Genomic DNA, 27,645 nt, shown 5'->3' on the forward strand with positions numbered 1-27,645 from the left:
CCCGACTGATCGTCAACGTCCCCCGCCGCAGCCACATTACCCCCCCACCTGAGAGACCTACACTGGCTCCCCGTCGACAAGAGGATCACCTTCAAGCTCTTCACCCATGCACACAAAGCACTCCACAATGCCGGACCAGCCTACCTGAACAGCAGACTCAGCTTCCTCAACCCTACCTGCCAGCTCCGCTCCGCCAGCCTCGCCCTCGCCGCTGTCCCCTGCATCCAACGAACGACCTCCGGCGGCAGATCCTTCTCCTACCTCGCCGCCAAGACCTGGAACACCCTCCCTACCCACATACGGCAGACCCAAGACCTACTCGCCTTCAGAAGTCTCCTCAAGATCTGGCTCTTCAAGCAGTAGCAGCACCCCCCCTCCCCTCAGCTCCTTTGGACCCTCACGGGTAAGTAGCGCGCTTTACAAGTACTCTGATTGATTGATTGATATCTGCTTGAGAGAGGGATGGCCCATTTGAAATAATTTAAGTTCCTCAGCACAGCCCAACTGGTCTTCCTGCTAGGGGACCAAAACACCTCCCACACCCAGGTCAATGTCTCTTCTCTGGGGGCAGTTTTTATACATCATCTCGTCTTTTCACCAGCTGTGTGACAGTTGGAAGCTACTGCAAACTAGAACTCCAGAAGCTTCAGAGAGGGAAAGGGTAACTTTTAAAATGACCTTTACATCATTTTTCTCAAACATCTGACTTCACCTTAAAGTTGGGCTTTTACACAGTTAGCAACTGTTACCAGATTAACCAAAACTACTGAAAACAGCTACCTTTATTTACCATGAGATCATCCAAAAGCTAACCTTGTGCAAGCTGCGCTCTTAATATTGTATATGCTAATGCAATATGTAAATTAACAGCATTAGAACAAGCCTTAGTTGGTGAGCAAACATTGTTCGAAAATTTGAGATGAGTCTGCTAACACCAAGGTCCAGTGGGTGTCAGCTCTTGTTTTTGGAGAGCAATGGATATATTAAAAATATTGCTCCAGAAAAACAAAGGGTATGTGCACCCACTTCCTCCTTAATAAAATGGAGAAATATACAAAATAAAACGAGAAAAGGAAAAATAAGAGGTGAAGAGATTCTGCAAAAGTGAGAGAAACATTGAAGGCATAGTGTTATCGAATAAGGAGGCATGAGTTGGCATATTTTCCATTACTGCCCCTCCTTAAATGAGTCCCTATATATCCACATAATATAGAGCCGATTAGTCTCCCCATTTAAAATGCATCACGGTTCCAAAATGTTCACCATTGGCACTCCTGGCTGCCCTCTGTAAACCACGGTGGGTGATAGTGGTATCCAACAAGCATCACCCTCATCTGTAATAGAACGGTTAATGTCATAGATCACATTTTGTATTTTACCATAAGCTTATAAAGAAAGTTATACGTGTTATATGTACATTAAAGTAAAGCTGAGAGTTACAATAATAGATTACAGTTTAATCAGAGGAACATCCATGCAATAATTGAGGTAGTAGACACCAGCACTCCATAATGTCTTGAGGAATAATCCACAAATCCCCCGTACTGTGGACAAGCTCGCTTACTCCGATGGCTACCTCGCCACGCGACATACGTAGGTTGGGTTGACAAAATTAGCCTGGGCAGCTTAAGGGTCCCGACTCCCAGCCCAGCGCTGATGACCCTCCGTCAAAGAGAGACCGGGAACAGAACTCTACTTTACGTAATGGTCACGTGTTCCTACGTCGTTGCTAAGGAAGCCGATTGGGTCCGTTCCTATAATGAGACACATAAGCTACTACTAACCAAGCCGTCGAACGATTCCCCTACGCTTGCGCAAAAACCATACCTTTTGACAGGCTAGAAAGAATGCGCATGCGCAGTAGGTAACTTTGGAAAGCGGCGGGGGTGAGTGTGAACGCCTCTGGCGTACGTACTGCTGTAGTTTAGGCTCGCGCGCGACAGTTGGCCTTGAGCGATTTGTGCTGCCCGCCCTCGGCTTGAGCTGCGAAGCTCGTGTCTCTGCGCCTGCGCGGAGCTGTCATCCAAAGAGCTGCGAGGAAAGAGGAGGAAGACAACGCTTGTCTTCGTACACAGACGAAAGGAGGTGGCCTAGGCTGCAGGTGAGGATGATTTATCAGTTACTCCTAACGGACCTCAGATATTCGGAACGCCAGTGCTCCACCGGTTTCCCTGACGGAAAGGGTGTATTGACCTTCAGCATGTGCACGTGGATTTTAGTCGCAAGTGTTTGCTGACTTAAAACCTTTAATTTTATTTGTGCCATTTGAAGCCACCCCTACCCCCAATAACAGTCCGCAAATCATGGCCAACTTGTTTAGGAATGATGCAAAATGATGCTAAACGACCGTTTTGTTGAAATAAACTATCGACTTCCCCTCCACAGATGGCGTTTCTGCGCCTCCATTCCCTGTTTGCATTTTCATAAGCTTGTGTTTGTGTGCGCCGAACATGTTGTACTTCACAATGGCTTGTTTCACTGCCTTAAGGCTCTTTGATTTGCACTGACCAAACTGCTATTTGATCATTTAAAAGCCATATCCCACTTCTCCAAAATACTTTACTTATGCCCTTCAAGAGGGAGTTGGTCATTGTCTGTAGAGGAAGGAAAAAGGGCTTAAAATAGTGTCTGACTGATGTTCATAAAAAAAAAAATCCCATTTAATAAATACGCACGTGAAATCAAATTACCTTGCAGCGTAACAGATTTATTAGAGAGTGCATGACAGTTACTACAAAGGGAGACTGTATGACTGAAACTTGGACTGGGTCCTCCTTTTTGAGCAGAAAGCAATATTTGAGTTGGACTTAGTAAAAAACCTTGGGGCAGATTTACAAGCCCCTTGCGCTGCCAGTATGTCACTTTTTGTGAGGCACTGCCAGCGCATTACACTACCCCATATTTACACCCTGCATGGCTTTTCCTGTCCTAAATACGGCCTCTTTACACGCAGCACTTCGCGTGAAAGGGGTGTTCCATGCACTAAAGCAATCTCCCCATGATACAGGCATCCTTGCACCATGGAGCAAGGGTGCCTGTGCCCGCGCATGGCAGCAGTTTGTACGCCAGCACAGTGGAGAGCACAGGAATATGACCTATCCTTGTAAATATGTTGCATTCCTGTACTCTGAAAGTGCTGCAGCGTTGGGCAGCCAAAGGGCTTGTAGTGCTACGCTGTGGCTCCTTTTTGTAAATCTGCCCCAGTTGTTTTATATTTCCTTGTGTCTCCTCTTCTTTCTCATTCTATTTAACAGTACACTTTTGTAGACTCCATCTTTTTGAAGGTTTTAAAGTACATAAAAGAGCACTGCTAATATGTTGCTGAATGTTCAGTCTGAAAGTACACACACATAAATACTATATTGTGGCATACAATACCTTTATATTCCTAAGTGAATGAGTCACTATTTATTAAAGTAGAAGGCATTATGATGTGACCCTTGTATCAGTCGACTTATGTTTTCGGGTCCTTCTGGACTGGATGATGGACTGTCGTGGTGAAGGGTCTAAGCGTATGAGAATGGCAGTTCTCAAATTAACGTGCATAGAGAATCTTGTATTTTTTTTTCTTGTATTCATTAAAGACAACGGATGCTAAAATTATGCAAAAATAATTTTCTTGCTACCCCAATATAAAGCCCTTTATAGAACATTAATACATCACAAAGTGAAAGAATGTTTTTAATACATAAACATCCAGACCATGCAGATGTCCTCCTTTTTTAGGCTGCAACAAAATAGGAGATTTAAAGGAGTTTCATTTCTCCATTACCCTGGAATGGAGAAAAATTTTCAAGGGCAAGAAAGCTTAAATAAAAAATGACTATATTTAAAAAAAAGTAGCGTCCCTAGCTTAATTCGGGAGCATTGGTTGTGTGGCATAGCTTGCGCTTTTAGTCGCACAAGGAAACAGAACTTGAGCTAGTGACTAGAAGACACAGATGGAGTGACATCATCTCCAAGCGTGCCCGAGACACATTTCCGCTTTCCTTTTCTCTTCTGTAGACTGTTGGCACACAGGCGGCTGCATCCACTGTCCCAACACAAAGTAGTACATTTTCAGCGGCTTCACACATACCCTAACTGGGGCCCCCGCACCTGGACCCTGCAATCCCCAGATAACGCGAATAGGTGGGAGGCACAGTACTGAAAATCTAGCCCAATGCGAACTCCGGCGGATTAGAATTGCCTTTCGATCTTGAAACACATTGCATGAGAGCAGCAAAGCTCGACCTTTCATGAATCTCACGCCGAGGTGGAGGCACATGTCTGTGCTCTGATAATTTTACCCTGCAGTCCCCTGGCCATCAAGCGAAGGATTTGACGAGTGAACTTCACGTGAGAGCTTGGATGAGGGCTGAGGTGAATGCACCCCTCTGACCTTCATACCGAGGCCCGAGGAGAGCAACCACCTTAGACGATCACAATGATGGCTTGGAGCGAATAAACACCTTTAACCTTTTGAAAACACCATTTTATTGTAAAACTATTAACACGTTTTGCAGCATTATATCTTACCCTGTGTGTAATGCAAGTATAAAAAATTGACTTATTCACAGTGCTTTCCGTCACAGGCTGTGACTTTGTAGCACTAAAAATACACATGACTATTCTCCACTGCACCAATCAAGATGTAATTATGTGGTTCTCTGGTTACACACAGACCTCTGCAATTCATTAACTAATATAGGTTTCATAATGTACTACAGTGCATTTCCCACTGAGAAATACATTTTTAAAATTTATTTTTCATTTATACTGCCCATTATTTTATATGTAGATACCTGAAGGTGAAAGACCTAAAAACGTATAGAACATTTTGGGCTTATTTATGAGAGGCTTGCATCGCCAGAGCATCACTTTTTTTGATGCTCTGGTGGCGCAAGCATCTCAACCATACCTATGAGGGAGAGCAAAGTCACCCTGCATGTCTTTGCATTGCCTCATAGATATGGAGTAAGACCGTGCAGCACAAGTCACTGGGTTGCCTTACTTTGCGTCAAGGAGGTGTTCATGGGCGTTGCGTGGGGTTCCCATTTAAAACCTACGGATTTTGATGCTGACCTATATTTACAAAATCACGTTATCCTGTGGCAGTTCCAAAAACTGACGCCTCTCCAGTGAAGGCGTAACGAGGAGAAATGTTTTCATTTCTCCTAGTCTTTTCCTCCCTCCATGTGTGCTGCAATATGCAGCTCACATAGAAATAGGAAAACGCCCCCCAGGATTGTTTTGGTGAAGGAAGGGTTCCTCTTCCGGTACAAAAACAATCCTACCTCTGTTGGTGCTAGGCAGCAATTTGTGAAGGGAAAAGGACTGGAATGCACTGTATTTCATAAATGAGACAGCATTATTGAATCAACCTGCTTGACCTCGAGTTGAAAGGTCATATGTTAAATCAATCTAGACACATTTTGTATCCTGAGGTAAATCCATCAAGTGTCAGGTCAAACATTGTCACAGAATTGGGAATAAGACGTTCTTGCTAGCCAACAGACTTTCGTGTTGGTATCAATAACTTGAGTGCCCTTTTACTCGCACATAAAATCACAACACTACGGTATAATATGCAAATATAAATCCCACACAAGAGTAGGGAAGATGGTGGTTCAAGACGTTTCTTGCCTTCAAAGTTTGTGAACACCCAGAACTGGATGAGATTGTGGGTATTTATAACTTCCTCGCTCACCATTTTTCACTCTGGAAATTTGATGGATATTTACTCCTGCCAAGGGCAGAAGTAAATCGCGGTCTAAGACATGATGGGAGTGTGAAGGAACGGGTATCTCCATTGGGGAAAATATCGTTACCAAGGTGAAAAAAAATGTAATTCTTCTACCACTCAAGGACACTGGTATTTTAGCAGGTGCAGTTGTACACTGTATAGCCAAACCATGTGAAATGCCGACACAACGGTGTAGCCAGGGATTCACAAAGCGTCTTTAAGTAGCCTGGATACCTCAGACTGGAGTACCTTTCCAGGCGACCATGAAAAGGATTTTTAAATGAAGAATATTATATATTTGTATCTGTGGGAGGATGTGTGAAATGTACGACCTCTCCATTCTTAAAGCCAGCCCATTCTTTTTATTTATTGCGCTGCCCGTTTTGTTTTTCTCAGTGCTTCGCTGGTTGTTGAACAGTTTGACACATTTTCGCTAAAGTCAATCTGAACGTTGATTTCCCTTTTTGTGTTTTCAGAAAATGGATTTTGCAATGACTGTTTCTGCCAAAAATCTATAAACAGCGCATTTCGAATCTAATTTGTAAACCGCATCATTGCTCACTTGGAAGCGCTGCTAAAAGCACAACATTGTTCTCCGTCCCTTGTAGTGGATAAGACTTGTGCCGACTAAAGTCGTTCCTGTTTTCATTTGCATTACTATAAGCCATGCTGTTGTGCTAGAATCGCCGGACTCCTCTCGTAAGGGCAGGGCTATTTTAAGCTACTGAGTGATTGTTGTGAAAACACAACTGAGTAGACCTTATGTAGTCATTTAAAGCGCTTTGTATATTTTGGCAGTTTAAAAACCAGATTAACTTTCACATAAAGCAGCAGGCAGTTTGCCTTAAGCGTGTTTAAGTCTTTGTGTGCGAGAATATAACTTTCTAAATGTAGGTGGTGTTGACGTCCCGGTTCACGCTCGTCAGATTAGCTCTGCAAGCGCGATAATACAGAAAAAAACACTTGTTTTATTTGGCATCCAATTCGATGGTTCTTAATGTATCTGCCCCAAAAGGATGAAAGGCAGAGAAAGCTCAGCTCGAGTTAAACCATTGGGCTGCATGTTTCTTCACTTTGATTTCAGCAGCATCCCTTATTTAAATACGTTTATATAACGTTTAGTGATTTAGTCTCAGTGAAGTGCATTTCGTGGTTTTGTAACATGCTTTGGCAAACGTCACTTTCCCAACAACATTCACATGTTCCCTATTAAATCTAATTGTGTCATGAGTTTCGTGTTTAGGAGCACACAGAAGCTCGCTTTCATCGACATATAAATGACAAAACTCCCCCCAAAAATACAAAAACAGGGAAGGTTTTCGAGCAAGCAGCATGTCTTTTAAAGATGTATTAATGGGAGATCAGTGTCCATGAAGAGCTAAGCTAGGTCCAAGCATAATATCTCCCCCTATGGTCCGAAGTTGTCAGCTTTATTCAGTGCGCATATCGCCAAGTTTTCCTTCGTACTACCCTATATGACCTAGGTTTGTTTCTAATTAAACTTTACTGTTGTTCGTCAGAATGAAGAGATTCACCTCGCCTTTTTTTCCGGGCAGCCTCCTAGAATGCCTTGCCTTTTTACGTCTGGCATTTGAGACAAGTTTAGCAGTCTAACCAGACAATCATTCCCCGCCCAAATAATCATACATAATACACATTCATTGAGTGGCATTTGGTCAGCGAGTTGATCTGCTTTCCTGTTAAATTGCCACCCACATTTTGCTTAAGACCTGCACAACAAACCACAGGTCAGCCCACCTTACTCACTGGCTTGTTTCACTTTGTGACCGCACAACGGCTGTGCATATTGTTCACATCCTCTTAAAATTAGTTTTTCTCTTAAGTTGCAAAACTGCTTCAAAGTGTGCTTTTTATTTTTGTAATATTTGCTTTAAATAGCTATTTGTTTTGCCTCGCTTCTATATGAAATTTATGTTGTAAAGCAATGGGTTATTAACCTGTGGTCCGATGACCCCGGAAGGTCCAAAAGGCCTATTCAGAGGGTTTGCAGCTGTTTTGCAAAACTAAATAATATATTAAAATAATAAAGCATACACTAATAAAGAAGAACAATTAAAAACGTTTTCTATGTGTGATTGTCAATTACACAAAAGATTTAAATATTTAAGTATTTTTGCTTAGTGGATACTTATTTTTCTATTTCTGAGTATTATTTTGAGTTTCAAATCATAGAAATTGCTTATGCCAGGGAGCCCCGGCTTCCAATAATGACATAGTAGGTGTCCTGGGTTCCAGTTATGATTAAGTAGGTGGCCACATGATCCGCTGTTGTACAGTGTTTGTGACTATGTAACATAGTAGCAGCCTTCAATTTGATGACTTGTTTGGTGGTAATTTTTTCTTGTCTCCTTCACAAATGCTTATAATAAAATGTATGCAATCACTAAAAGCTTGTTAGTTAGAAAAAATTTCCATTAAAACAGCCACATCAGTGGATGGTTTGTAAATTCAACATTTTTATTGTGGCTATATGATGGCTACGTTTAAGTGACATTTTTGTAGTATATGCTTGAGGGTAAAGAAACAAAAAACGTTGCACCAACTTGCAAAGACCAGACCGTTGGGCTTTGCCAATGCTTGCTACATTGTGAGCGATTTTATTTATTTTCTTTTTTTTTATATGCTAGGAAAACATTGAAGTCTATTTTGGCAATACTTACTATTAAGAGACCTTAAGCGAAATCGGGTTCCTAGAGCTGGTGCCTCATATTTTATCGATTTTCATCTTTTGGCAGGAGCTAAGAATATTTTCTCCCGTTCTGGGTAGAAAAATTATTAGTTTTTACTGTTGCACCTAGTAGAAGCCTGTGGGCAGTGCTGAGTGTCTAACTCTAACTGTGTCTGTTTCTGCCCAGTTTGGGCATAATCAATACTACAAGAAACCCCAATCTCTGATTGTCATGATCAGTCACATCTTGTGGTCATGACATTTGGTAACAAAGGGAGTTGGGTCTAGTCATAGTGTACTGTGTATGGGAACTGTATAGGGGTGACCTATCTAATAGTGTGAAGTGCAAGGATTGTTTGGACTTTTGAGTGTTTCTTTTGTTATAATCTTATCAACTCACCTACTCCAATTATCTGAAGCCTCTAGAGAGTTTACATTACTTCAAACCTTCTTACTTGCTTCCAGTAACTTCAAACATGACTAATATGTTAAACCTTATAGTCTGTACCAGTGTGCATGGATATATTTGGTGTTGGTATTATCAAGTTGAAGCTAAGGAAATTGTCAAACAGGAATTTGAAACTTTTGAAGCATTTGAAACTGAAATAGAAGAAAATAAAGATACCAGTGCTGTACCACATCGTATTCCCTAAGAGAAGTTAACTCAGCTGTCAAAAGGAGGATCCAATACTTTTGACACCTGCCACGTGTGCAAAGATCTTAGAGAATGAAGACTGCTTTAAGTACAGATTGAAAGGCAGATTGGTTCCTCTAGTCAAGCTGTTTCAGGATCAGCCTGATTGGCTATAGCGAAGATCTATAGTGGTAATGTCAGGGTGACTAGACTGCCCTGGAAAAACCTTCTAGGGAGCCTAGTGGGTGGTTTGTTGTGTAGGGATAATTAATGTCCGCATGACCATGTGGTCATTTAGGACCTACAATAGTCTGTTGAGGGGAAAACAAAAGTTAAATGAGAGAATAAAGGCTACAATGGGGGCTACCCAACCAAATGATAACGTTTCCAGTTTATGTTTAGAGGAGTTGATCTTTGAATTCCCTAATCGTTCTGCTGTCCACTTCATGAATGTGGAGTCACTGGGTGGTGAGTGGGAAAGTGGAATTAGTTGTAGTGTTTTAAACTGTGGTTATCTTCATGTTGCCCAATCCACTTCTTGGCATGAGTCTTCATTCTTCACCTTTTTCTGCCTTTCCCTCCTAATTGTTCTGCCCCCTTTCACATGGTTGCCCACTTCCTCGCTGGGCATAGACTTCTCCTGGACTGAGGAGCTCAACTGTGAGATTGTCAAGCAGACCCCGATGCTGGTGATGGTCTTGGCCTGTGGACATGTTCAGTCTAGTGCTTCTGTTTGCTCTCTCTGTGACTATGCTCTCTCATGGTGTGTGGTGTCCGCAATTTCCTGTCACACAGTTCAATGCAGTTACCTGTTCGCTACTTGTTTCGAGATTGCTGATTCCATAGTGACCACACATCCTGCTCCTTTCTGTGCAAGTTGTGACACATGCTCTTTTTTTTGGCAGCTGCAGTCTTTATGACCTGCGGCAATGAGAGACTCCCCATCAGATTGCTCTTCTGAGGTGGTTAATGGTTATCTTTCTAATACTCTGGTGTGGCGCAGCATCTTCTTGTCCCTTTTCTGAGCAGTCATTTTGCTGTTGGTTCACAGTGTCTAAATGTCCTGGTGACCATGCATTTTGCCCCTCGTATCGCACCTGCAGTCCCATTACAGTTTACTGTCATGCGTCGTCCAAATACCGAGCGCAGTAGGGGTATGTTTTGTATTTCCTTTTAACAAATATGGTGCCAAAAAACCTTGAAAAATTTGATTGCATTGCAGGCAAATTCGTGGCCTAGCTATCTAAAGAAAGAACCTATTATCCACAGAGCATTAAAATTGTTTATTGTTAGAAATGACGTAAACTGTGAATGCTTCTGAGTGGATTTCTACATTTGCTGTGGCATGTGTGGCCCAACAGAAAACTTAGAATCTGTGTAGACCTTGGATGACTCAGTGGTAATATTACTGTTGGTCAGTTTTCTCTACTGACGATCGATGAAATTCTGCCTTAACGAGAAATGCAAAATAGTTCTTCCCTCTAGAGCTGTTGTGTACATATCACCAGATAGCTGTGCACATGCAGGGTCAACACTTGACTGCCTTTGTCATGCCCTTTGGATGTTTTTAATTTGGAATAAAGAAGTGTCAAGCGCACTTACATCGGAGCTTCATGGCGCTAAAAGCAAATAACACTGGAGCGAATAATAACCAAGCTAAATAAAAGGTTTTCAGTGCCTGCAAGAATGGAGCGGTTTGGTAATTAACTGGATTTCATTGAAGGAGCTTATTCCATTCTGAGTCAGCTATCACAGAGAAGGCTCTGTCTCTGAAATTCTTAGTGCAAGTTTTTGGGGATGTCAGGTGCTCCTTTGTCCCTGTATTTTAAAGGTTTATCTGGTACCTACAAAGGGAATTTTGATTGAGACTGCTGTGCAATGCAATGGAGAATTTGATGTACTAATACGTTGTATGTGGAGATACCTACAGGTTTTCTCCAGCAGATGTGTTTCCGGGGCATGTCGGTGAATGTAGTGTGTGAACACTTTTATCTTACAGTCCAGCCTGTTCACATTCCACGATAGAGACAGTCATCTTATCAGTGAAAGGTGATGTCGCGGACGACATAGTAAATGATTCATGCGGATGTCCCACATGGGGCAGATCGCTGCATGTTGGTAGTAATGTGGTGTTGCCCTGTGGGTGCACGTCCCCCCAAAAAACACAATAAACAATACAACCCCAATGGTACCCCCACTCCACCTTTTCCGAACATGGGTTTAGAATTCTCCTCTACCCCAATTCAGAAAATACCCATCTCCCACTATTCTGCATAATTAACATGCTAAACAATTCCTATTTGTAATAGCAAGTGCAAGCCCCGACCCCATAAAATCTCAGACCAAGTTGAAACCCCAGCAAAGCAAGGTATAAAGTGACGCTGCTAAGTTATTCGTGTCGGAGACCTGCACCGACCCCCGTCCAGAAGCAACTGGATAATCTCCAATGACTGTGTCCGACGAGTGGTCCTCCAGTGAGGCCACCCCCCCCCCCTCCACCCCCTAGCAGGGTCTCCTGGCCCTCCAGACATTCAGTCTCCTCCGCCTGCCCTCTCTGGAACGTAGTCGACCCGTCTCTCCTTGGACTGTTCTCAATCGCTGCACCTCCCAAGGGGGAAGACTACTCGACCATGCGCAGTGGCGGTGTTGCTCTATCCACTCCCAGGCCCTATCCGGGTGGTCTACCAGAAAAGCCTTGCCTTTAAAAAGTACCTTTGAGGCTGATCGGGCAGAGCATCATATATCGAAGGTTCAGACCTCGTAGTCTCTGCTTCACCAAATCAAAGGTCTTACCTGTTGCTGATCCATTTTGGTGAAGTCCGAAAAGATGAGAATTTTCATTGATTCGTATTTCACTTCCCCCAGGCTCCAGACCATACGAAGTACCAAATCTTTGTCTCTGTAGTTCAAGAGGCGAACAGTCGTGGGTCTCTGGGAGCCCTAGAGGTAGTTTTCCTCAATGGAGCTCGATGAGCTCGCCTAACAATGAAGCATGGGGAAAGCTGGTCCACAAGGAGAAAGGATTTCGGCCACTATTCCATAAACTGTTCAGGTCTGGGGCCACCGTACCCTCCCGGAACCCCAGGAAGTGCAGGTTATGACTGCCAGTGCCCCTCTGCATCCTCGACCTGTGCCACCAATCCTCCAGCTGTAGTTCAAGTTTTTTGTCCGCCCAGATAAGTTTTCTTATAATGCCCTGCAATCCTGAGATTTTTGTTTTGGACTCTTACATTCTTCCCGTCGTTTTCTTGAGGTCCTGGGAGAGCAGAGCAACATCTGCCCACACCTTTCCAATTTTAGTCTCAAGGGCATGGTGAAAGACTCTATGGCCTTTAGGATGGCCTCAATTCCAGGGTGACACTCCATCCAGTTCATGGTTGTCTTCTCCCACAAGTAATGTCCCTAAGTGGCAGCACTTTGGTGAACGTATCCAACTTGCCCTGTTGAGGCCTATCCTTTACCATGGCAGCGAGTAGCTCCCCCACAGGGTTTCCGACATTTGCAAACGGCCCGCCAGAACCCAAGACCCATCCTATGAAGGTAGCATGAGCAGCCAAGGACCCAGGGGGCGGCATCCACCAGTAGGACTCAGTTTCCACCCCTGTTGCCCCTCAGTTAGGCCCCACCACACTGCACCTTCAAGGGGGTGGGGGGGGGGGGGAACCTCCCCAGCTGCAGCCTCTCCCTGACACGGCTTGGTCTGCTTTCTTTGGTGGTGGGGGATGGTCCCACCAGTTGCCCCCCTGCAATCAGTGCAAGAAGCCCAATTGATAACAGAGAAGGTTCACCTGCCCCCTCGGTCGCTCACCAGGGCTTCTCCTCTCCGTGTCACACCCTTACTGCTCTGGGCCTATGTCTGGTCACCAAACTTGAGCGGTTTTGCTGCCTGGACCGAACAGCGCACCCTCTCGACACTTCTGGGCACTTTCACCCCTCGGCAGGCACCTAACAGCACGGCGGGGGTCACGCCTCCTCCAATATGGAGACCTCTGCGACGACTCTTGCCTTGGAGGTCAGATCCGTATGGCCTGTCTCCAGAGCAGCACCAACTTGGGCCCAAAGCCTGTGAGAAACAGTCCGCGCCTGAAGTACTCCCCTGCTTCCCCTGTCTGCGCCTCTGGAGCAAACGACAACCGCAGGGGGAGCACCGCATGCCCAGGGGAGGCCAGATGGGCCTGTGCAGCGCCCAGATAAAGAGGGATGGCCAGCGTGGGAGCGCTACGGGATGGCAGCCACCATCTTGTGCTGCCAAGCATTCCTTCGTTTAAGAGCGTTGTTGAACCAGTTGTTTTTGGCTTGGCACTGGTGAATCAACCACTGCTATTTGTTTGCTCTCAGGTAGCTTTTGAGCTGTTATTACATTTTTTCCCAGGAAGCTAGTGGGTTAAGGAGGTCTCATATACTTTGCGGGCCAGTTTTGTTTCCAGTATTCATGTTTTTCATGAGCTAAATCAGACCTCCTTACTTGACTCCATGTTGTTCCTAGGTCTTGAAGATCTATGTTGTACCTCTGGGCAACCTGTTCGTTGTCGTTTTTGATCATTACTATCAAGGGATGATTGTTGCTTTTGCTGCGGTCTTCTACTTTGAACATTGTGAACCTCTGAAACACAAGAAAGGAAACTAATGAATAATCTAACACTGATTTTGTTGACTTTGGTATATGCGTCGCTGCCATTGGATGGTCTGTAGCAACCCTCCAACCTTCCCGGAGAGCTGGAAGCAAGAGCTGGTGGTCAAAGTAACTTTTTTTGGTAATTTTGAGATCTGACTGGGTGTACCCCAGCAAGGACCCTTCATGTTCTTTGACTGGTTTGCCAGATTTAAATTAAAGTTGCGGGCTAGTATTCATTCAGACCTCTAGTAGCGACTGTTTACTTCGAGCAGTGTGTGTTTCAGGAATGTAACTGCATTTTGCTTTCAAGCCTCATTTGGGTTTAGGTAATTGTTAACTATTAAAATTGTTTTCTCTCGTGTATCAGAAGTCCTGTTGCTGATCTGTACTGCTTGCATAAAGGCGGCATCTGTACTCGACTCGGTTGCTTTTAGGGCCTTGTTAAGCGATAGGTAAATACTCCACCCACCTTTTGGTCTGCCTTTTGATTCACTTTTTACTGCAGGGTGGTGGAATTCTGAAAAGAATATTGGAATGTTGAGAGCTCCATTAAAGACAATTGAGCAGTAGATCCTATATAAACTGGATTAGGCTCACTGCTCTCAACATTTCAGTGTACTAATACTCAGCATCTGCCTTTCTCTTCGCTCTCAAATATATTATTTAGACAGAGGAAAGTGAAATGCAGAGGCTGTGCAGGAGGACACATATAGCCTTCACCCTTCCCTCTTCAGTAGCTCAGTGTCACTATGGCTTGAGAAGGAGGGAGGGGTGAATGCTACTCCGCTCCTGGGTCTCCCTAGCTTAGGCTGAACTACAAAAAGAAAGCAGGGGAAAGCCAGGGGATGACTTCAGCCCCCTTTCACAGCTCTTGCTGAGAATGTTAAACAGCTAACAACGGTGGCTCTGCGTGCTGTTCGCTGTAGAACATTCAACCGCCCTCGAGCTCCGAGAGGCCTTTGTGTTTTTAATTAGAACATTCTGCCCTCCTGGGGCGGAATGCTCTTATAGCTTTATAGCCCGCCGTAGCTGGGCTATACCAGCCATTAAAGGCCTGCTTCCTTGATATAGGCCCTTGCCTCTGGGCTTTGTTGCTGGAGCGGGCCTTTAACGGCTAGTACAGCTCGCTACAGTGAGCTATAAAGCTTTAGTAGCTGTTAGACCTGACACCTTTGGTGTGGTTTTCCCCCATCTTTTTGCCTCTGACTCATGTATTTTTGATGCTGTGCTGGATTTCGTTTTTGCTGGTTTAGATGTTTTGGACACTCTGCCACTGCTGATCAGTGCCAGAGTGTAAGGGCTACCTCTGTAAATTGTCATATTGATTGAATATACCTGATTGGCATATTTGTATCACCATGAAGTCCCTAGTAAAGTGCACTGTGTGTGCCAGGGCTGGTGATGACAGATGTTACTAGTGGGCCTGCAGCGCAGATTGCGCCACCCACATGAGTAGCCCTAAAAAGGTGACTCAGGCCTGCCAGCGCAGGGCCTGCGTGCAGTCAGTGACTGCCATGTCCCCCTGGCCAGTGTCCCCACTGGCTGGGCCTAACCCTTCCCTGTCTGTGCACATCAGTCACCCCTATGGAAGGCTCAAGGTACCCCCCTGGGCAGGGTGCAGTGTATGGATAAGGTAGAGCATGTACTAGTGCAGGTCACATGCTCTGGTAGTGGGCAGCAGCCATTTTGTGCGCTCACTGCTGTAAGGATATCTTGCTCCATAGAATAACATGGGGGAGGCTGGTCCCAATGGATACCAGCCTATCTCCTCATAGGAACAAGATGGGACATAAGTGAAAGATATCCCTGAACTCAGAATTTGATAACACATCTTTTAGTGAATGTTATTTTTAAATCCTGTGTTGGGAAATAGCACTTTTAGAAAGTGGCTATTCTCTTGTCTAAAACCTTTCTGTGTGCCTGGGTCTGTTTGTGGAATGCCTGTCTGGTCTGAGGGTGACAGGGGCGGCAGAGCCCCCAGAGGGAGGGGGTCGGAGTCAACCCGTGGATGAAAGGCAACATCTGCTGCCAGGGAGGCGGGAGGAGATAGCGCCTGACAGTGCCGGGCTGTGCCTGCCTGACCACCATGCTGGCTCCCCCTCCTGCCGGCCAAACTGCCACCTCTGACCCTGATGCTGTCAGGAAGAAGAAAACCAGAAACACCCAGCGCTCCGCAACCCCCAGAACTGGTTTAGACCGGGCCCAGGGCCCCCTTGCACAAGAGACTTCAAAGAACTTCAAAGACTTTTAGGGATATAAGGGAAGGACCCCTGACTACAGAAGATTAGATTCTAAGATTCTACAATCAAGAAGGAACCTCTGCTGGAAGGACGGCTGGAGAACTAAAGGAATATTGCCTTGCTGTGTGCTTTAAGGGCTGACCTGTTCTGCTGTTGCAACTGAAAGCTGAGGAGGAGAAAGGGACTTGGCTGTGTGCTGTGACCCTACCTGCTTGAAACTGCAAGACTTTTCTGTGTGCTGTGTCTACAAACTTGAATCTCCAAGGGCCTGAGAGGAGCTGGCCCCCTGTCTGCAACCCAGGGACATAAAGGTTGCCCAAGGACTACAAGACTCTGCTGTGCCCCCTGAAGCTGCTGTGTGGCGAGGAGATCGTGAAACCGTGTGGTGGTCTGCCCAAACGCGTGGTTGCTATTTGCCAGCTGTGTGGAACGATCGCTGTGCTCATCGGCACAGATTCAGGGGTGAGGAAAAGCCGTGGTGTTTCCCTGAGTCTAGGAACCCCCCCTGCCGCTCTGTTGGTGAGGAAACCGGCTGGCCGCGATCTACGGCCCCAAAGATCCCTTGCCGCCAAATCACCGCCGCGGCCCGGGGCCAGGAACACCCTCTGCAACTTGCCTCGGTGTTCAGGAGCTGCAGCGGCGAAGATCGGAGCCGCCGCGCTCCCATTGGCTGAAGGAGCCGAGCCCCTTCACTAACGCCGCGACGGGATTGGCCTGTGGAGCGTAGCGTCATCGGCGAGGCCGCGCTGCCATTGGTTGGCGGCCTCGCGGCCAGAGGGGCTCGTCGCAGGAGCCGCGACGGGATTGGCTGGTCCAGGATAGAAGAGAAGGAGGAGAGGAGATGACCCGTCCGCGAGAGCCGACCTCGCGGAGGGAATCTAGGATCGTCCCGCCCCCCTGGCCTGCCGTCCCCCCAAGGTGAGCCGCACCACCTCCCCCGCCGCTCGTTGGTTTGCCGAGAGCGGGCGGGAGAGGAAAGGGGACCGGCCGGGGCGGGGACGAGAGGGTTCTGCTTGGCGCGGTGCGCCTAGGGCCTCACAAAGAGCGAGGCGGTACCGGGGGAAAAGGAAGAGTCCCTGGACCCCTCGAGGAAGCGCATTGGCCGCGCTTGAAGCCTGCATATAAAAACGCACGTGGACATTGTTCCTAATGCTCGTTTTTGGGAGCGCATTTTTCTTGAATAAATCAGTATTGCTTATTCTGAGTGGTGATCCCCTTGGATAATTTCCTTGCATTGGCATTGTTTTCCTTGCTCGTTTTTGGGAACACCTTCGCCTGAGATAAATCAGGATGGCTTATTTTTAACCCTGATTTCCCAGAGACTTGAGACTGTCTTTTTAGATAAGAAACTTCCTATTTACAAGTACTGCAACCATTAAGATTAAGAGCAACCTTTGAGTGATAGTGATTATTGTGCAACTATCGTATTTACCTTGCTGAAACTAGATAAAGCTATATATTTTTATAAAATATACTTACCTGTGTGGTCTCAGTTTGTGGTGGATTGGGGATTACTATTGTGTTCAGTGCAATTGTTGTACACATTGCCTCTGGTTAGCCTAGACTGCTCGTGCCAAACTACCTAGAGGGTGAGCAGGGGTTATCTCAGAGGGTTATTCCTTCACCCTGACTAGAAGCAAGGGTCCCTATTTGGTCTAGGGTACTTACCTCTGCCAATTAGAGACCCCCAGATCTAACATTGTTGGACAGCGGTGCGGATTTTGGACTAATAATTGCACTTGACCTACAGTGATTTCTTGTACATCACTAGTTGCGCAAGATTTTTTCTTTTTGGTGAAACCTTTTAGTTGAAAAGGTGAGGAAGCATCATGTCTCTGAAAGCGGCAAACGTGAATGGAGAAGTGGAAGTGGAATTCGAAATCCAGGAGTTGTTCACCTATAACAAGGAGCAACTGAAAAAATTCTGCAAACAGCTTGGATGCCCTGCGAAGGGCGGCGCAAACAAGGAAGAGTTACAGAAAGCTCTGAGGGCCTGGTGGGAGGCCAAACATGGTGATCCAGAAGCTACTATGGGAGAGGGAGGCACACAGGAGAATGCTTTTTTTGTCCAGTAAATTGCCAGTGAGGAAGCCAGCGTCTAGGACTGGCAGCAACCACTCTGGTAGGATTATTTCTCCAGAGGAAGTGGAGGAGAATCAGAGAGCCAGGGCCCATGAGATTGAGCTTTTTAAGCTCAAAGCAGAAGCAGATGAGGGAGACTGCGCCTGGAAACTGAGAAAGAGGCGCAGGAGAGAAGAAATACTCTCGCTCTGGAGGAGAAGAAACTCCAGTTGGCTCATGAGTTGAGCATGAGGGAGCTGGACATTAAAGCCAAAAAGGAGGAGTCCAGTTCTAATGGTGGCAGCGCACAACCAGTACAGGCGGGTAAGGTATACATACCGAAGGATCTGGTACAGAATTATCAGAGGGGTGAGGATATTTATGCGTGGTTCAGAGCGTATGAACTTGCCTTGACGATGAATGAAGTGCCTGAGAAGAATTGGGGGGCCGGATTATGGAAGCATTTTGAGGCATCGGGGAGGGATGTTTTGGCACCCTTAGAAGCAGCAGGTACTTTATCCTACCCCGCTATGAAGGAGGCTTTGTGCCTCAGGTATGGGCTCACTTCAGAACAGTACCGCCAGAAGTTTAGGAACTTCAAGAAGCTTGATTCAAGTACTTGGGTGGAGTGTGTGAGTATGTACACGCGTGCACTGGAAGGTTGGATAAAGGGCAGCAAAGTTACTGATTATGTGGGGTTGTGTCACTTGATTAGTTGGGAGCACTTAAGTAGTTTATGTGTTCCAGACCTGCGCCAGCATCTTTTGGATAGCAAGTTAACTGACCCCAGTGAGCTTGCTAAAGAGGCGGACCGCTGGACTAGCACCAGGGTCAACAAGGGGGTGGTAAGTACCCCAGCCAAAGGTGGACAGGGTCCCCAGCAGAAGAGTGGGGGGGACATGGGTAATCAAAAGGAGTCTTCTAGAGGGCCCCAAAATGGTTCCCAGGAGAAGGTGTCTCAACCCCCCAAGCCTAAGAAGTCCTGGCCCCATAAGGGCACGCAGGACAAAAGGGCCCCGCTTACTTGCTATTCATGTAGGGAGGTGGGGCACATTGCCCCCAAATGTCCAAAGAAGAAATCAGCACCCACTGGGGCTCCAGCTCCAGCTCCGGCATTAGCCAGTGTAGCTTTGGGAGGGGATTTGATTTCTAGTGGGGAGAAGGGGTTAGCATTGATGACCCTTGTCTCTCTAGGAGACCAAGAGATGGCCCAGGACACCTTGCTGCCCCAAAACACTAAGAAATACGGGCAGAAGGTGACCATCAATGGACAGGAAATAGAGGCTCTAAGAGACACAGGGGCCAGCCTGACATCTGTCGGGTGTCGGTGGGTGTCTGAAGAGCAAATTGTTCCCAAGGTACTCCGGCCTGTGGTGGCATCTGACAGTTCAGTGCGCTACTGCAAGTTGGCAAATGTTTCATTTGAATGGGGAGGAGTCTCCGGTATTTTGGAAATTGTTGTAAGTGATGCCTTGCCTTTAGATTGTCTATTAGGTAATGACCTGGAGAGCTCCCCATGGAAAGAGGTGGAGCACAGGACTCACTTGGAGATGTTGGATTTGCCTGCGTGGATCTGTGTGTCCACCCGGGCAATGACAGCCAGAGAGGGCGGTCTAGCAGAACTGGAGCCTGGAACAATGGCCCAGGAACCTGCCAAGAGAGGAAGGGGTACAGGGCGCGGGAAACCGGCCCCCACTGTTCCCACGGTCCAGGAGGAAGCAGACCCAGAGGGGGATGCCCTGGAACCCACAGGGGAGCAGGTGGCCGAACTGGGGAAATTGCCTGAGCTGTCCCAGTGGCAGCAAGAGGGTGGTCCCTCCAGGGAGGAATTCTGCCAGGCTCAGAAGGAGTGCCCTTCTCTCATTGGTGTGCGGCAGCAGGCTGCAGACCAGGCAGCAGGCCTGGGGTCCAAAGAGCATTTGATCTACTGGGAGGATGACTTACTTTATAGTGAGCCTAAATTTGCTGAGCCCGGTGCAGCCCGTGTGCTGGTAGTACCCGAGCGCTTCAGGAACTTCCTACTGGGTCTGGCTCATGACGTGCCTCTCGCAGGACATCTGGGGCAAGACAAGACCTATCACAGGCTTGTCACCCATTTCTACTGGCCCCAGATGAAGAAGCATGTCTCTGCCTTTTGTAAATCTTGCCAAACTTGTCAGGCCAGTGGCAAGAGTGGAGGGAAGTGCGTGGCACCCCTCCAACCCTTTCCTGTGGTGAGCACCCCTTTTGAGCGGGTGGGCATTGACATCGTGGGGCCCCTGGACCCCAAGACAGCCCTAGGCAACAGGTTTATCCTGGTCTTGGTGGACCATGCCACTCGGTAACCGGAAGCCATCCCGCTCAGGACGTTCACAGCCCCAGTGGTGGGCCGTGCCCTGATGGGAATCTTTTCCTGGGTGGGATTTCCCAGGGAGGTGGTCTCAGACAGGGGGACAAACTTCATTTCTAGGTATATGAAGTCCCTGTGGAGTGAGTGTGGGGTGACATACAAATTCACCACTCCTTACCACCCTCAAGGAAATGGGTTGGTTGAAAGATTCAACCGCACATTGAAGGGCATGATTATGGGCCTGGAAGAACCCATGAGGCGGAAATGGGATGTCTTGTTACCATGCCTGTTGTTTGCCTACAGGGAGGTGCCTCAGAAATCCTTAGGGTTCAGTCCCTTTGAATTGCTGTATGGCCACCCTGTCAGAGGGCCTCTCACTCTGGTGAAGGAGGGGTGGGAGAAATCCCGTGGGAAAACCCCTCAGGATGTGTTCAGCTATGTGCTGGCCATTCGCAACGAGACCAAGCGCTTCAGGAAGCTCGCTCAGGAGAACCTGGAGGCTAGCCAGGAGGAAATGAAGAGATGGTATGACCAGAACACTTCTCTGGTTGAATTCCACCCTGGTCAGAAAGTGTGGGTGATGGCGCCAGTGGAGCCGTGTGCGCTCCGTGACAAGTGGTCTGGGCCATATGAGGTGGTGGAGCGCAAGAGCGAGGTTACCTATTTGGTTAACCTGAAGACTCCCAGGCAGCCCCTGAGAGTGCTACATGTGAACCGCCTCAAGCCCCTTTTTGAGAGGTCTGAAGTGACTATGCTCATGGCTACAGATGCTGGAGGGGAGGAGGATAGTGATCCTCTCCCTGACCTCCTGGCAGTCAAGGAGCAAGATGGGTCAGTGGATGGTGTGGTCCTCTCCCCCACCCTGACCCCAGAGCAGCAGGAGGACTGTCGCCAAGTCTTGGGTCAGTTCGCCCCCCTGTTCTCCCTGACCCCAGGTGTCACCAAGTGGTGCGTCCACGATGTGGACACTGGAGACAGTCTGCCTGTGAAACAGAAGTTTTACAGAGTGGCTGACAAGGTCAGAGCCAGCATCAAGGAAGAAGTTTCCAAGATGTTGGCGCTAGGGGTTATTGAGCCCTCCAGCAGCCCCTGGGCTAGTCCAGTGGTCTTAGTGCCTAAGAAAGCTGCTACCCCCGGTGGCACCCCAGAACTTCGGTTCTGCGTGGACTACCGTGGGCTCAATGCGGTCACCAAGACTGACGCGCACCCCATCCCCAGAGCTGATGAGCTGGTGGATCGTTTGGGAGCTGCCCAGTACCTGAGCACTTTTGATTTGACTTCAGGGTACTGGCAGATTGCCTTAACCGAGGGGGCGAGGGAGAGGTCAGCATTTTCAACGCCAGAGGGGCACTTCCAGTTCCGCGTGATGCCCTTTGGGTTGAAAAATGCCCCTGCCACATTTCAGAGATTGGTCAACCAGGTACTGGCGGGGCTGGAGCAATTCAGCGCAGCCTACCTGGATGACATTGCTGTGTTCAGCTCCACTTGGGAGGAACACCTGCAACACCTCACTGAAGTGTTGAAGGCTCTGCAGAAGGCAGACCTCACTATCAAGGCCAGTAAATGCCAGATAGGGCAGGGATCGGTGGTGTACTTGGGACACCAGGTAGGGAGCGGCCAGGTGGCACCCCTACAGGCAAAGATTGATACCATTCTGGCTTGGGAGCCCCCCAAGACCCAGACTGAGGTGAGAGCCTTTCTAGGTCTCACCGGGTATTACAGACGGTTTGTCAAAGGTTATGGCACCATTGTGGCCCCTTTGACAGAACTGACATCTAGGAATCAGCCCAGGCAAGTGAATTGGACTGAGGCCTGTCAGACTGCTTTTGACACCCTCAAAGCTGCCATGTGCACAGCACCGGTGCTTAAGGCACCTGACTTTTCCAGTGAGTTCATTGTGCAAACTGACGCTTCAGAGCAAGGCGTGGGAGCAGTACTCTCACAGATCAATGATGAGGGCGGAGACCCACCAGTGGCTTTCATTAGCAGGAGGCTAATCCCCAGGGAACAGAAATGGAGTGCCATTGAAAGAGAAGCTTTCGCTGTGGTCTGGGCTTTGAAGAAGCTGAGGCCCTACCTGTTTGGGACTCACTTGAGTGTTCAGACCGACCACCGGCCCCTCAGATGGTTAATGCAGATGAGGGGTGAGAATCCAAAACTGCTGAGGTGGTCCATTTCCCTACAGGGGATGGACTTTACGGTGGAGCACCGCCCTGGTACAGAACACGCCAATGCTGACGGTCTGTCCAGATTCTTCCGCCTTAGTGATGAGGACTCCCAAGAGGTTGGGTAGTTCTCCCCACTTTCAGCTGGAGGGGACACGTGTTAGACCTGACACCTTTGGCGTGGTTTTCCCCCCATCTTTTTGCCTCTGACTCATGTATTTTTTATGCTGTGCTGGATTTCGTTTTTGCTGGTTTAGATGTTTTGGACACTCTGCCACTGCTGATCAGTGCCAGAGTGTAAGTGCTACCTCTGTAAATTGTCATATTGATTGAATATACCTGATTGGCATATTTGTATCACCATGAAGTCCCTAGTAAAGTGCACTGTGTGTGCCAGGGCTGGTGATGACAGATGCTACTAGTGGGCCTGCAGCGCAGATTGCGCCACCCACATGAGTAGCCCTAAAAAGGTGACTCGGGCCTGCGTGCAGTCAGTGACTGCCATGTCCCCCTGGCCAGTGTCCCCACTGGCTGGGCCTAACCCTTCCCTGTCTGTGCACATCAGTCACCCCTATGGAAGGCTCAAGGTACCCCCCTGGGCAGGGTGCAGTGTATGGATAAGGTAGAGCATGTACTAGTGCAGGTCACATGCTCTGGTAGTGGGCAGCAGCCATTTTGTGCGCTCACTGCTGTAAGGATATCTTGCTCCATAGAATAACATGGGGGAGGCTGGTCCCAATGGATACCAGCCTATCTCCTCATAGGAACAAGATGGGACATAAGTGAAAGATATCCCTGAACTCAGAATTTGATAACACATCTTTTAGTGAAGGTTGTTTTTAAATCCTGTGTTGGGAAATAGCACTTTTAGAAAGTGGCTGTTCTCTTGTCTAAAACCTTTCTGTGTGCCTGGGTCTGTTTGTGGAATGCCTGTCTGGTCTGAGGGTGACAGGGGTGGCAGAGCCCCCAGAGGGAGGGGGTCGGAGTCAACCCGTGGATGAAAGGCAACATCTGCTGCCAGGGAGGCGGGAGGGGATAGCGCCTGACAGTGCCGGGCTGTGCCTGCCTGACCACCATGCTGGCTCCCCCTCCTGCCGGCCAAACTGCCACCTCTGACCCTGATGCTGTCAGGAAGAAGAAAACCAGAAACCCCCAGCGCTCCGCAACCCCCAGAACTGGTTTAGACCGGGCCCAGGGTCCCCTTGCACAAGAGACTTCAAAGAACTTCAAAGACTTTTAGGGGTAAAAGGGAAGGACCCCTGACTACAGAAGATTAGATTCTAAGATTCTACAATCAAGAAGGAACCTCTGCTGGAAGAAGGACGGCTGGAGAACTAAAGGAAGATTGCCTTGCTGTGTGCTTTAAGGGCTGACCTGTTCTGCTGTTGCAACTGAAAGCTGAGGAGGAGAAAGGGACTTGGCTGTGTGCTGTGACCCTACCTGCTTGAAACTGCAAGACTTTGCTATGTGCTGTGTCTACAAACTTGAATCTCCAAGGGCCTAAGAGGAGCTGGCCCCCTGTCTGTAACCCAGGGACATAAAGGTTGCCCAAGGACTACAAGACTCTGCTGTGCCCCCTGAAGCTGCTGTGTGGCTAGGAGATCGTGAAACCGTGTGGTGGTCTGCCCAAACGCGTGGTTGCTATTTGCCAGCTGTGTGGAACGATCGCTGTGCTCATTGGCACAGATTCAGGGGTGAGGAAAAGCCGTGGTGTTTCCCTGAGTCTAGGAACCCCCCATGCCGCTCTGTTGGTGAGGAAACCGGCTGGCCGCGATCTCAGGCCCCAAAGATCCCTTGCCGCCAAATCTCCGTCGCGGCCCGGGGCCAGGAACACCCTCTGCAACTTGCCTCGGTGTTCAGGAGCTGCAGCGGCGAAGATCGGAGCCGCCACGCTCCCATTGGCTGAAGGAGCCGAGCCCCTTCACTAACGCCGCGACGGGATTGGCCCGTGGAGCGTAGAGTCATCGGCGAGGCCGCGCTGCCATTGGTTGGCGGCCTCGCGGCCAGGGGGGCTCGTCGCAGGAGCCGCGACGGGATTGGCTGGTCCAGGAGAGAAGAGAAGGAGGAGAGGAGACGACCCGTCCGCGAGAGCCGACCTCGCCGAGGGAATCTAGGAGCGTCCCGCACCCCTGGCCTGCCGTCCCCCCAAGGTGAGCCGCACCACCTCACCCGCCGCTCGTTGGATTGTCGAGAGCGGGCGGGAGAGGAAAGGGGACTGGCCGGGGCGGGGACAAGAGGGTTCTGCTTGGCGCGGTGCGCCTAGGGCCTCACAAAGAGCGAGGCGGTACCGGGGGAAAAGGAAGAGTCCCTGAACCCCTCGAGGAGCCACACTTGAAGCCTGCATATAAAAACGCACGTGGACATTGTTCCTAATGCTCGTTTTTGGGAGCGCATTTTTCTTGAATAAATCAGTATTGCTTATTCTGAGTGTTGATCCCCTTGGATAATTTCCTTGCATTGGCATTGTTTTCCTTGCTCGTTTTTGGGAACACCTTCGCCTGAGATAAATCAGGATGGCTTATTTTTAACCCTGATTTCCCAGAGACTTGAGACTGTCTTTTCAGATAAGAAACTTCCTATTTACAAGTACTGCAACCATTAAGATTAAGAGCAACCTTTGAGTGATAAAGTGATTATTGTGCAACTATCGCATTTACCTTGCTAAAGCTATATATTTTTATAAAATATACTTACCGGTGTGGTCTCAATTTGTGGTGGATTGGGGATTACTGTTGTGTTCAGTGCAATTGTTGTACACATTGCCTCTGGTTAGCCTAGACTGCTCGTGCCAAGCTACCTAGAGGGTGAGCAGGGGTTATCTCAGAGGGTTATTCCTTCACCCTGACTAGAAGCAAAGGTCCCTATTTGGTCTAGGGTACTTACCTCTGCCAACTAGAGACCCCCAGATCTTACAGTAGCCCATCAGTGGTGTTTCTCCGATGCGCCAGGTCTCATAAAGGCACATTTTATCAAGTGATCTGAGGTGGTTTCTAGTTCAGAATCTAGTGGAATTTTACCTGATATTGCCGGATGACCAGTGGTGGATCCGCTTGGAGGTAAGCTGGTGTTAGGGACGTTTATGAAGAGCTTTTGTGAGCCCTTCAGTGTTTTACCTACAAACTCTATTTGGGCCAATGGATCTTACTCTGTGCATTGATGGAGTATTGGTTTTCAAGGAATGACAGAATTGCTGTTGTTCGTCTGAGGCGCCTTTTGCATTTATGAGCAATGGCGACCGTGGTTTTTCGGAAGGTGTGATGTTGTCCCTGTTTCCAGGCAGATCACGCCACACCGTGCAGCTCCACCTGACTGCTCCCGTGCTCCTTGCCCAGCTGCTGCCTCTGCTCTGAGGGTGTCTGAGTCCTGCCTCTACCCGCAGGCTACCACCTGCGCCTCATCCCTAGTGGCCAGTGGTAGGCCTTAGGTTTGTTTGCTGCCCGCTTGCATTTCTCCTTGTAACTGTGATTTTTGTCTTACGTGTGACTGTTTTTCTGTTTCAGTGCTTTTTTGTGGCTGCCTTTTGCCTTTGCTTGTTCCTTCCTTTGTGCCCATTCCTGTGCCGATCCCTCTTCCCGCTGCTGCGGCCCCTACGGCCCCGCCACCCCCACCCCATTGGACCGCTCCCCCCCACCCAGCTGCTCCTCCCTCCCACCTCCCCTTCTTATGGCAGCCGCTGCGCGGCCGTGAGGGCGGCGCTTGACCCTGTTTCCAGGCAGGTCGCTTCCCACGCCGCACATCTCCACCTGACTGTGCCCGTGCTCCTTGCCCAGCTGCTGCCCTTGCTCTGAGGGTGTTCAAGGCCCGCCTCCACCCGCAGGCTACCACCTGCGCCTCATCCCTGGTGGCCAGTGGTAGGCCTTAGGTTTGTTTGTTGCCCGTTCGCTTTTCTCTTTGTAACTGTGATTTTTGTATTACTTGTGACTGTTGTTCTGTTTCAGTGCTTGTTTTTTGCTGCCTTTTGCCTTTGCCTGTGCTTGTTCCTTCCTATGTGGCCGTTGCCTCGCAGATCCCTCTTCCCGCCGCTGCGTACCCTGTGGCCCCGCCCCCCATTGGACCGCTCCCACCACCCAGCTGCTCCTCCCTCCCACCTCCCCTTCTTATGGCGGCCGCGCGCAGCGGATGCGCCTAAGGCAAGCCCGTCTGCGCCCAGCGCCAGAACCCCTGGACCCCAGAGACACCACGACACACGGCTGCACTACGACGCCAGCACCCTCCAAGCACTCAACCCAGGACGAGAACACACCTGCTACCCGGCCACCCCGAAGCGCACCCAAGGGCCCTTCACCTGCCGGAACTACAGCTTCACCGGCATCCAGCCCGCCAAACTGTCGACCAAAGAACCCAACCACCTCCGATGCATCCTCCTCAACACCCGCTCCGCTCACAAACATGCCATCGAACTCTGGGACCTCCTTGACTCAACCGCCCCTGACGCCGCCTTCCTGACGGAGACCTTGCTGAACACCACCTCAGCACCAGACATCGCCATAGCCATCCTAGAAGGCTACAAGATCTCCCGCAGAGACCACACCAATGGAGTGGGAGGTGGAATCGCCATCGTTCACAAGAACACCATCAGAGTCTCGACCAACACAGACGACCCCTTGAACACCGCTGAGCACCGGCACTTTCAGATCTACACCGACCCCAACACCACCCTCAGACGGAACCCTTGTCTACCGACCGCCCAGACCCCGACCACAGTTCAGCGACTCAATCGCCGACTTCATCAGCACCCACGGACTACGTCCTCCTCTGGGACCTAAACTTCCACCTCAAGAACAACAACGATGCCAACTCCACCGCCCTGATCGACAACCTCGGACTCCGACAGCGCGTGACAACACCCACCCATGCCGCTGGACACACGCTTGACCCCATCTTCGCTGCAAGTCCCCACGTCTCCTTCAACCACACCACCGAACCCCACTGGACCGACCACAGATGCGTCCACTTCACCTTCAGGAAACCCACCACGCACCACCGCACCCAACAGATGCCACGCCGCTGCTGGGGCAAGGTCACCGAAGACCCGCTGACCACCACCCTCACCCTGAGACCACCCGCAGACCCCACCGACACCGCCACCCTTAACCTCAGACAGTGGATCAATGACTGTGCCGACACCCTCGCTCCACTCAGGACCCCACGCCACCAACCACTCCAACAAGAAAGCCACATTGTTCA

At 48.9% G+C, this 27,645-nt stretch overlaps 1 protein-coding gene across 6 annotated transcripts in view; it reads left to right on the forward strand.

Moving 5' to 3' along the window:
* The first annotated feature begins 1,833 nt into the window (after positions 1-1,833).
* The window catches only part of TBC1D24 (TBC1 domain family member 24), a 544,893-nt gene continuing 519,081 nt past the window's right edge, over positions 1,834-27,645 (forward strand). For 3 of the 6 annotated variants that reach the window (XM_078663019.1, XM_078663021.1, XM_078663018.1), the window contains exon 1: positions 1,834-2,101. The gene's annotated coding sequence lies outside the window, so the exon portion shown is untranslated. The remainder of the gene's footprint in view (positions 2,102-27,645) is intronic. The other 3 variants (XM_078663022.1, XM_078663023.1, XM_078663020.1) reach the window with 2 other exon arrangements.

Source organism: Lissotriton helveticus, chromosome 10 (genome assembly GCF_964261635.1).
Source record: "Lissotriton helveticus chromosome 10, aLisHel1.1, whole genome shotgun sequence".
Taxonomy (NCBI): Eukaryota; Metazoa; Chordata; class Amphibia; order Caudata; family Salamandridae; genus Lissotriton; species Lissotriton helveticus.